Source organism: Gymnogyps californianus, chromosome 11, assembly GCF_018139145.2.
Source record: "Gymnogyps californianus isolate 813 chromosome 11, ASM1813914v2, whole genome shotgun sequence".
Classification (NCBI taxonomy): domain Eukaryota; kingdom Metazoa; phylum Chordata; class Aves; order Accipitriformes; family Cathartidae; genus Gymnogyps; species Gymnogyps californianus.
In genome coordinates, this window is record NC_059481.1 from 14,435,940 (window position 1) to 14,447,952 (window position 12,013).

The 12,013-nt window shown below is 37.0% G+C and overlaps 1 long non-coding RNA gene across 1 annotated transcript; it reads left to right on the forward strand.

The window, feature by feature from the left end:
* The first annotated feature begins 3,049 nt into the window (after window positions 1-3,049).
* Window positions 3,050-11,815, forward strand: LOC127020657 (uncharacterized). Its single transcript, XR_007767096.1, has 4 exons — window positions 3,050-3,076; window positions 5,525-5,693; window positions 5,847-5,989; window positions 11,683-11,815. It is a non-coding gene; the product is annotated as an uncharacterized LOC127020657 (long non-coding RNA).
* The last annotated feature ends 198 nt before the right edge of the window (window positions 11,816-12,013 follow it).

Consider the following 12,013-nt stretch of genomic DNA (forward strand, 5'->3'; position numbering starts at 1 on the left):
CATTTTTATTCAACTAAAGAATGCTCCCTCCTCAACGCCATTGCAGGCCACACTTCATTTCTTTTGACTTTCTATTCGATTAATCATTGGGTTTCCCAAGTACAAATGCATTATGACAATAATCAGTTTTTAATTTGTATGCATTCCTTAGTGTATCAAGTCAAGCAGTCTTCCTTCCTGCCTTCTGATGTGGGTTTTTTGGGGAAGGTGAGGGTAATGTTACAGAATTTTTTTCTGTCTCTATGATTGTTTATTCAATTATTCTATTAGGGGACAGACTGTGAGCCTTTTACAGTCATTAGCATGATAAGTCTATTGGCATTGATTGGTCTCATGGTGTAAGTGGGAGAAGAAAAGGGTCTCAGTATCACCTGTATAAGGAATTTGTAAGTGATGCAGTACAGATGAGTTGCGAGAGCTGGGAGAGGAAGACATCTTGAAAAATAAGAAGCTAGAGGTAATTTCTTGTCTTATGTTATATACTGCTATTTCAAGAGTTAGTAGTGGTCAGTTATTTCAAAAAAAAAAGGAAAGAAAATACTTATCCCAGTATTACAGGCTTCTTGAACTTTTTTTGTTTTGACGACTAAAATTCTGAGACATACTACGGTATGGCCATTTGATAGCTGAACAGATGACAAAACAGAAAAAGTCAAAGCAGCCTCTTTGGTGGGGTTATCTCTCACCATACAGGCATGTTCTTTCATCTAAATTTCAAAGGTAATGCAACATTTTCTTCTTTAAAAGGATGGGGGGGAAAAAAAGTCTATAGTGTATATGGCCCCTCTTCTGTTGCACATTCATCATTTCCAGCAAGGGAGGTGACTTTTGTGTTGGCAGTTGACATTAAGCAACAAGTCATTGCTGTCCAGAGCACTAGTCTCTCTCTCTAAGAAACATCTGCTGCACGCAGAAGGCATGCAGTGGAGAGTGTGTCATATGTGTGCTGCTTATATCCGGTGGGCTTAGTTAAAATAAATAGCGAGATAAGATTTCTTGCTTTGATTTCCCAGTCTGCTGTTACTTTGTTCCATCACCTTGGTTAATTCAGTTCCGTTTACCTAGTTGTAAAATGTGTTCCATAATATTTACTTGATTTAATATAATTAAATCTTCTGTTATTAGTTTAGGTCCCCTTTGTTCTAGTTATTTTATACATTTCTAAGAAATCAAAGTCTCTGCTTCAAGGAAGGTATTACCTTCATAAATAATGGAGGCAGAAGTAGCAAGAAATTCTAGGATGAATTAGGGGAAGTTGGGCAGCTGGGAACATAGCTAAATAACATGGCCATTTTTGCACAGAAAGTTGGGAGGTGTTGGGTACTGAACCAATGTCTAGTAATTCATGAATAAGTATGTTATCTGCTCTTTCTTCTAAAGGGGCTGACTTAAATTTTTTGACAATTTGTTAAAGGATTTTCTGAAATCCTTGAAAGCTTCCAAAAATAATTATATAAACCATGTATGTGTTTTATGTGAACTGTACAGAGTAAGCCATGTAAAAACAATATGTGGTAGGAGTGGGCTTTTTTAAACATGTATTTTATCAAATTGACAAATGGAGAACTTTGCATTTTTTAAATTAAACCAGCCAATTTTTCATGAATTTTAATATAAACTAACTTTTGCACTTTCCTCCTTGCATGTCCTCACATAGTTTCTGGAATTGGCTTTAGCAGCTATGTAGATTTATTTAAATGCTGTATCTGGAGTCAAATATTCCTTCTGATTTAGCTTTTAAGTTAAAAATACACATGTTCGTGACGCAAGTCGGCCTATAACAAAGCTCAGCTTTGTTGTTCAGTTCTTACAAGACAGCAGTGTAACAACATGATACATGTGTTGCTTGAAACTAACTACAAAAAGGTATGCTGTATAGAGCAGTATCCTGGATTTTTAAAAACTATTTTAGTGTCCTGACGAAGTGTCTCTTTGGTATAAACTGCTGCCAACAGTAAATACAAATTAAGTGTGTCCCTAGCCTGTTTTGTGAAATTATGGCACAGCATTTTGAAATTACACCAGTTTAAGTTACAAGCAAAAGGTTCTGGCTTGCTACTGTAAATGTAAAACATTAAAATGATGATTAATGAGAAATGGATGGAATTCAATCCTGCCCAGGAAATTCAAAGACCTAACAGGGAAAGGAGGCAGAAATATGTATCATGGCTCTGGGGACTGGTTTGTTTTCTTGAAGCTTGATTCTCCTCTGCCTGAAATCTGCTAGAAGTTAGGGAAGATCAATAGCATTTGATTACGTGCCCTAGGGAGGAAGGGATTGCTCTAGGTGGTGCTAACGAGTGGTAATTTGGTTTTGGTGCTGTTTTTCCTCCCCTCTTTTCCCATCTGCCAAATTCACTTTACTTTGGCACTGTTTGGTCTGTGACCTTTTTATCTAACTTGCTTCTGGGGTTTTTTAGTTATTTTCCTTCATTACCCTCATCATCTAACCTGAGTGCTTGCCACTGCTTACACATCCTTCTCCAAAGGCAGGGATCATCATCCAAATCCAGGAGAAAATGCTTGGCCAGCATTAAGAGCTAAACATCAGCTAGTGGGTTAAAAGTAAGTAGACTGAAGAGTTGGTCAACACCAGCTTTTTTCCAGTTTTTGAACAAGTGGCAGCTTGGAGAGCCCTTGTGTCACAGGGAGACATGAGAGAAAAGAAGGAAGAGAAGCCTGTTGAGAGTTTCACTTTACTGTCTGAAAAAATGTGCTTACTCTTATTCTTTCCTTGTATCGATTTCATCCTTCTTCCAAATGTTTCTGTTGCTGCCTCTCGCCTTCCTCAGCTGTAAAATAGCAATAGCACGTCCGCCGAGCTGCTGCTCAGGTGAATGACTCATCTTTTCAAATTCCATTCAACACATAAAGTATGAAGTATTATTACTTATCTGCTATTATTTATCTATTATTATCCTAGCAAGATTCCACTCTAGGCATTCACTTTAATTGCTCAATATATTTGTTCTTCAGAAATCCCCTCCCCCCTGTAGTCTGGAAATGCGGATGGATCTGAATGACATACAAGCAAAATCTGACTTGGGATATACTGATGTGGATAGAAGATACATTGGTATGTTCCTTTAATGCTATATTTATATGACAGGTGTAGTCAAGAGAAGAGAACAGTTATGTCATTTATACAGAACACCCTTCAAAAAAAAGTTTTCACTGATACTGCTAGAAATAGCCACAATTTCATTGTGATCACATTGAGGTAACTTAATACTTCTGTAGCTGGTACTTTTTGTTTTGTGATTGTGTTATAGTTGTGCAACAAAACTGAAAAGAAGTAAGTAACATATTTGGGGTGAATTTCATGTCATTAAGTTAAGTATATCATTTCCTTAAAAAAGTTAACATGGCAAGAGCTTTAAAATGTGTGTTAATTAATAGATACAAATTAGTGTAATCACATCGAGATATAAATTACTATAATCATGTCCGCTTAAATCTTTCAGTGATTATAATGCCATCATTTCAGTGTCATGTTTCTAACAAGGTATTAATTTCTTGTTGCGAGTACTTTTGAACTGGTATAATGGTGTATCTTAAAGCCCACTGCTCTTGGGGGAGACAAATATCACTTTCAGCGGCAAAAAAGATTTGTAAAGGCAAGAGAAGTTACTGTGGGTGGATGTGCAAATCAGATAACTGTGAGTCCGTATTGACTTAATTACCGGAGTGCCATGCCATTGCTACCCCTTTTTTTGAAAACAGTTATGATGATTGCACAGGGAAACTAGAATCCAAGGAGGCATCCAATGCTAACATTGGCTTCTCCTAACTTAAATGAAAAGGGGTGGGGGGAAGTGAAAAATTTTCAGAAGAGGAGATCTAACGTGTATAGTACATAGCAAGCCCTGAGGCAGTGTGATTACAAGGGTTTTAAATCACCATTTTCTCCGCTGCTGTATGAGAGTCCTGGAATTTACCAGGGCACTGCACACACACAACACAGAGGTCCTCCATAGAGAAACATATGCCCACACTGCTGTGGATATTTAGAGTGACTTGAGAAAATTCTTATGACAATGAAAAGGGCTGCTATTTTCTACAAATTCAAGGGTGAACTGCTATACTATTTAGCTCCTGCTTTCATCAAAATTAGTGTGGACTTTTTTGTAAGCCAAAACAAGGGAGAGGAGTCTGTTTTGTAACATTTTTTTGAGCGTCACTTTTTGTGATATGGGTAAGGGAGAAGGAACTGTTTTGTACTGGAAGCTTCTGCACTGTAGTCAAAGGAGGGCGTTCACAAGGTACAAATGTTTACTGTGTCAAGGATTTTTTTTTTCCTTTCTGTTTTGCAGTGATTTTTTTAAAAAATAAGTGTTTTTTTAAAAAAAAAAAGTGCTTCCTAAGTCTGAACTGATTTCCAAACTTCTCATTTGCTTTTAGTCAGCTCCTTGCTTGATAGCATCTTTGACCATCTATAATTTAAATAATTGTACTTTTGAGAAATGTATTGTCCAGTGAAATCTTTTTCTTATTTCCTCTTAATGACTGGCACTGTTCATTGAGAAGAAATATGTAAAGAACGTTATTACCAGGGAGGAGAGTTAATAGACTTTAATGGCTTAAATTCTGTGAACAATCATGCCCATGAGGAACTCCTTACACGAATAGTCCTGGTAAACTCAACAGGACTCCTCATGTGGTAAAATTACTCATACAAGTAAATGTTTGAGAGCAAAATGTCAGTGTTCCTCTCCCACATTCCTCCTGTTCCTCCATGAAAGAAAGCCAGCACATGAACATCAGAAGGCATTTTTAGTCTAATATGTCCCAAATAAGGATTTAATCTAGACTAAACAACTGTTTTGAATATTTGCTGTAACTATTAATTATTGAAAATGTTTTGAATTTTTCTATTCATTTCCTAGCTTTTAGTTCTTGATTTAAATCATCTGCAGTGTTCCTACTTAGTGTGTTCACTTGGTATTTAACGTTTATAATATCTGTTTACTACAATTTAACAACCACTACAGTTAGCTGCCTTTTACTTAAAGTGAATTCATTACTCTAAAAAGGTTCTGGAATGAGTGATTTATCAAAGAAGCAAAAATAGCTCAAAATAGTGTCCTGCTAACAAGGCACTGCATATTTGTTTAATTGTAAATGCATATTCAAAGCATATACAATAAGCTGTAGTATACTTATCAAAGACATACTGTCTGTAAAAAGCTGTCATTTTTGTCTAACATGAGGTTACTTCAAAAGTTGCAATTTCCCCTGCAGGTACTGAAGTTATTCAATTACACTTCTTATTTATTTATTACAATTAGCGCATTCTTGGTACAGCTGTTTCATGGATACCTGTTTTAATTAATTGATAAAACAGCTATTTTTCTGAACCAGTTAGTAAAACTGATCACAATAGACCTGTGAGTTTTTGGAAGCAAGTATGCAAAATTTCCCATAGTGTTTTTGAGGGGTTTGGTGGTTTGGGTTTTTTTTTTTTGGTCTACAGTATTATCCTTGATCCTAATGGTAAAATAAAATCTAACTGCATTTAATTTAGGCTGATTGTGAGTCAACTCTGTATCTGATCTACAGCTGCTGAGAAAGCTAACTGATTGACCCTATCATTAGGCCTCTGCAGCCACTTCCTCCTACGTAAATGGGCAGATGGATTCCTAGTTGTTTTCCTGTGGTCACCAGTGCAACTGAGGGACCCATCTGAGTGACAGGTACTTACATTCATTTGGAATTTTTAATCATGGCTTAACACTTGTCAGCTTCAAAGTATACACTGTTGGGAAATTAGTGTCACATCATGTGATACAGCCGTTGTAACTCTGCAAAGAAAACAGATTGTTTGATTATTTTTTTTTCTTCCATAGCTAAGGTTAACTGTCTGGACAGCTGTAAGTCAAGCCTTCAAGACACACTGCTTTATCTGATTGGTCTCAGTCTTGATCTGGCACATGAAAGGAAATGTGAGGAAGTTTCAAGCAGAGATCATTTTGCAAGTCCAAAGATGAGGGTAAGGTCAAGTTCGCTTGCATTTTCACAGTATCTCATTACAAACATAAAACAAAGTGCTATGCAGACAATATGAGGTTTAGCATAGCAATGGTTTTCACCTTCAGGAGATTTACATTGCTGGAATATTTTTCATGTTCTGTTTACCAGTATCAAAGAAAAAATACCACAGTAAAGAGCAAGCAGTTATATTTTTTTAAAGGTGGCTCTTCCTCCTAGGGAACAAGCACTTGGTAACTTTATCTAAGTTTTGGCGTTTAACTTGCACAGGTGTTGCCAACATCTCATGGGGCTGCAGGGTAATGTTAGCATTTAGTTAAGGAGTAAATTGTTATTATTCATGTTACATTAATTTAGCCCATAATGTTACTGTAACTGCTTTCCTCCTGTAGGAAACTACCACTTCTTCCATGCATTCAGAACTGTGGAGGTCACTGCAGGAATCTATGGGGTGGGAAAATACGGCTTTTTTTTTATTATTATTATTATTATTATTATTTAACGGTGTCCTTTATGGTTATTGTGAGCTGTGTGTGAAACTTAAGAATTTTAGCCTGCAGGGTGGAAGGAGCTGTCTCTGCCCCATGAGGCTCACCAAAAACATTTCCTGAGCTACGGATGAGCATTGCCTTACAAAGCCAATCCTACCTACTGCCTTCCCTCTGGAGAGACTGTGTTCCAGCCTCAGGGCTGGCTCCTCAGTTTGTAAAAATTGTCTTAATTCCACCAAAGTCTTGGTGAGATTTCCTAATTATTTTTCTGAACATTTTTAGATCTTAAATGTGTGCATTGGTATGCTGCAATGCTTTATGGCTTTATGTAATCAGTTTTTCTTACAGGAGAATTGACGGTTAGCTGTACATTTCAGTAAAACTGCAATTTAAAATTTTGTTAGCTGTTGTAACATGCAGTATATTCTGTGGTTGAAGGAAGAAGCATATTGAGCAAGACTCTGTGCACTCTTCAGTTCAATCACGTAAAACGCTATTTTGTGTACGCTGTGCATGAGGAATGGCTCTGCGCACTTGTGACTGTTGCAGTGTAAATGTTATATTTCTCAACATCTACCACAGAGAAGCAGAAGTTGGGAGGGTTTTTCTTTCCAAAAATACAAATGCAGAAGAGATAAGAACAGATGCTGTCATTGGTTACATCTGAGCAACTCCCAGGGGGTCACTGGGTATCAGCATTTTTGCACTTTGCACGTTCAGCTATGCACGGAGACCTTGTGCATGCAGTCATGGTAGCTGCTTAATGTGATACGCACCCAGGGAAAGCACTTCATTTCCTTAAGCATTTTCACATTTCAGGGTTTTATGTACAGCTCCATTAAATGTTGGAATATAGATGATGCGGCTGTATGATGAAGAATCTTTTTGAGGTCTTCAGACGTCTTCATCTGAGATTTTAAGAAGTAATGTCATCACCCCCAAACTAAAAATCCATGCAATGAAATAAGTCAGCCTTCTTTCATGAAGGTGTTCATTAAAAATGCCATGAAAATATAAGATTATAAATTGACTGTAGAATATCTTAATAGCTGGCATGCAAATTATTCTACCACTCTAATCATGTAAATAAGCACAGTCAACACATTATGTAAATGGCCCCAATAATGGACACCTTTCTGAATCCTTTTGGGATCTCTGTTCAGGGAGGTAATTACAGTGGTGCAAACTATAATGTAATAGTGAAATTGAAGTGAATGATGTGTTGCTAGTCAAAACTTGAAAAGATAGAGCACTGATCTGTTAGAAATTAGCTATGGTTTTGTTTTATTGTAAATTTGTAAATTCTCCAAGGTTTTAGTCTGTTTTGGATTTGGGGGTGGGTGGTGGTGGTTCTTTTGTCTTCAGAAAAGCATCTTTTATAATCAAAAGAGCACAGTCCTGGGACGCTCTGGTCACTTGGATGGTTATTAGGGAGAGCTGTGCACAAGCTGGAACTAAACTAAATCCTCAGTGCAAATCCCCACTGTGCTCTGAGAGGAGGGTAATACAAAAAGGAGCATGACATGTCCTCATGTCTCCTTTGCTTGCCTTAATAAGAGCTGGGAGGATTTCATAGGGAATAATAATATGTGCACGTTCAGCTATCCGATAGCAATCAATATAGAAGTGCCTTCCAATTAGGTGACAGAGAATGTTTGAAAGGCTCAGAGTGAGGTGTTAGGGCAATTCTTGCATAATTTTTATCACTTCCTTTAAAAGTCCCTTCTTTTACAAATTCTGAGTGTCTCAAAGTATTTCTCTGCTTTTCGGTGCTGTTTTCATCATTTTTTTTCATAATACCATGAAACCATGTTTAACTTCATGTAGCGCTTTCTTCCAGGGAGAGCTGATCTCCATACAAATTTATCCTGATCAATCTGTGTCCAATCTGTTACTGGCTTGATCAGATAGAAATGGATGATATCAGTGAAGCTGGCATATTGCTCCTAACCCTTCCTGATGGTATATTCAATACTTGAAAATACCAAAGGTCTACATTTAAAGGAAGATCTGTAAAATCATTGTCGCCTTTCCAAGAGAAAGGGGCAATTCCTATAATAAATATCTCATCTCTCTAAGTGTCTTAGCTTGAAATCACTTTTTGCTGATGTTTGGTCTTTATTCCCATTTAACTTCTAGGGCATGCTATAGTCCCCCAAAATACACCCCTTGCTTTCAATTTTTCCTCATTATTTTGCAGGTTTTTATAAATAAAAGTAATCAGCATTTGCCTTTAAGCGGACCTGTTTTTCCTTTTCAAGGCAGTGTCTTTCATTATTAACTTTCAAAGAGCAAATCAATCCCACTAAACTGCCACACTTTTCATCCTAATTATTTTTCCATTTGCTGTGAGTGTTTCTTATTTCACATCTGCATTAATATAACTTTGGTCTTCTCCCTTTTAAAAATAATATTAATATTCATTTATGTCCCTTTACTTTCCAGCTTTATTAAGGCATTATTGACTCTCACCTTTGGGAATGTTTGCCCTCAAAGTTTTTAATGTTTGTGATAAACATGCACTTTTGCTGCTATCATTAGCTGGCATTAGCCATAAATTAACTACTTCAGCTCAAATTCAGCTCCCAGTTCTCCTAATGTACCATCAAGAATCCTTCTCTTCTAGCCAGCCTTACACTAGAGGAGCAGGGAGACCAATTTCAACATTTTAAGAGCTGCACCTCAGTATAATCTTGTTTATAGTCAAGAATATCTCCTCCTTAAGTATTTTCTTACTCTTTCCTGGCTAATGGAAATCCTTTGGATATTTCTGATAGTGTATGCCCCCTGCACTGTCTGTGCTAAAATACCCAGACATTCCAAGACAATGGTGGCATGATCCTGAATCGTAACTGTAGTAAATTTTTGTGGGTGTTACTGCCTTTTTAGCTCCTTGTGGCAGAACATATCTTTAATCCATGCAATCAGGCTCTCCTCTGTTGTCATGTCTGTGACTGCGCATGAAAAGAATAGCTGCCCAGTAACATAATACATTTCAGTGATGTATACTTGTGACTTTGCTAATTTTGAGGTTTGATTACTGACTACAAGAAGAATCTGGCAAGATACAGGTTCTTATTTTGGTCCTTAGATAAAAATGGCATGCCTTCTGTAAGCATGTGATGGACTATATGAAAGACAATATTGTTTTTGGTTGTCTTGATAATCTGCATTTTTAGCTTATTCAGGCAACTGTTTGAGTTTGAAAAGCAAAGACAAAACCAAAAGGAGATAGTTTTGGAGAGAAGTGATAGCCAATCTGTGATATTAGTCAAGAAAACTTCAGTGGTGTCATGAGTCAATTGTAAAGAGTTAAAAAAAAAAAATTCTGACAAGGTCTTCCCTGTTAACAAAGTTTATATTTTAGGAATTCTGTATATTCTGGTGTTGATTTGTAATTGATATTATACATAAACACACACACATATTATTACCAGGTGAACAACACAGGTTGTTTAGGTCTCCTGGCAAAGCCCGTTTGTACGGCACGTACAACAGCTTTACCTCACTGTAATTTAGCCGTTTCCTTCCTTTCCTTTCAAGTTCACGTGTGTTCCTTGTGTGCTGATATTTGTGCTAATGATGTGTATCTTTTTCTAAGGTTTTAGAAGACTAGTATTAGCAGCTTCTCACTGGAACAGAAGAGATATCTGTCTGGGTAACAACAGGTTGGGAAGATGATCTAAAAGCTGCAGGATAAGATTTAAGTCTTGGTCCAAGGGAGAGGCTCTAGAGCAGTATCAAGTCATCCCGGAAGATTTGACTTCTGCTACAAAAAGACATGCTAGACTCAAATACATTGGAAAACTGCATATTAATAAGCTTTTATAGGGTCAGTCTGTGGGGAGGCGCTGTACTGTACAGGCTGGTAGAGTCTCTCTGAACATAGGCTGCCTCACAAATCCAAATGTTTTGTTCCCTGATTTTTTTTTTTAATTTTTTTTTTTTGGCATTCTACCCAATGTATTAATTCCTTTGCTAAAGTTACTCCCCAATTTACACATTTATGTGCTGGTCCCCTTCTGTTCCTGTCTATCTTAGATAGACATCTATCTAAATTGATCTTTCTTTCACAGAAATAATAATTATTAAAAAATCATTATTATTGTCGAAGACACAGCATGAGAAATTCAGTTTTTCCTCGCTTACTCTTCAGAACAACACAATAATAATTATTTTTTAAGTAGAAAATAAACTCATGCTAGGGATCTTGCATTTTGACAGGCAACATTTAAAAAAAGCAAAGACTGATGGCCTCCTGTACCCCAAATTCCTTGTTATAAAACGCAATTTGAATTACTCTCAATTGGTTTGGAACATCTTTTTCTAGGCATAAGCTCAATTTTTTCCCCCTCTAGCTTACAGAGAAATATACACTAGATAATATAATAATTGATGTATAATTTTTTGCTTGCTGTGAGATGCCTCTTAAATATACACATTGTATACATGTACACATATTGCAAGCTAACAGTAAGAAATCCTAACACAATCTATACTGGACAGTCATGTAGATTATGCAGGTATTTTAGTGTATAGAATCAAATAACTCTTTTACAATTAAAAATTGACGGGAAAAGTTCTTAGGGTGCAACTTTCCTAGCAAACACATCCTCCAATATTTCAGTATACGCTACAGTTAATGCTGTTAGGAAGGGTACAATGTAGTGATCCTACACTGATTGTAGGATAGCTGATGTCTGTGATGTGAAGGCTGCTACACCTACATATCTATTCTGCTGGTTTTACAAATAGTGTTTCCCAACGTTGGTGCTGTACCTGACTTTTCCATTTTAATAAGATGTAAATGTATTTTTAAACAGCAGTTGCATTTACGGTGCTTCTTTAAAGGGTTTTCTCTTCTTTTAAAGGGCTTTCTGGCCTCCGATTTCTCCAAGTCCTGGAAACTTAAAGCTAAATGCTTCTGTTAGGCTGGTTCACCTAAACGGTGAATGTGGACTTTCAGGAGGGACATTCACATGTGTTTCATATTCAGCAGTAAGGAATGGACATAAGGAGTAGAGAGGTGTTACAGACAAAATGCTTAGCTTATGCCTCTAAGCCAGTTGTAGCCAATAGGTACTTCTTCAGCAGCCTTGCATAGGACTAACTTCTGTGTGGGGTAAGGATGAATCTTGGGGCTGGTCTTCGACAACAACATAAATGAATGCCAGGAAAATTAATTCACTATATTGTCTTCTAGGTCTTTGTTTCATCTCTGGAGGAAGATGGAGGAAATCCACACAGGAAAAATCCACCAAGGGATATTTAACAAAAAGACAACATCTGACTTGAAGTTCCTGAGCCAGAAATTGCTGGAAGCTGGGAGAGGACACCTGGGAAAGTATCGCTTACTGTCTTATTAGTGTCTTCTGCATTTATCTTCTATCACAGCGGATAATTTGGCTTAAACTAGTACAGCTGTGCTTATGTCCTGCACTCAGATTTATATGGATTTATTGATACATAGTGGATATTTACATGTCCATTTTAGCTAGTATGTGGTATCGTTCTTCCTAAATCCCCTGTAGAGC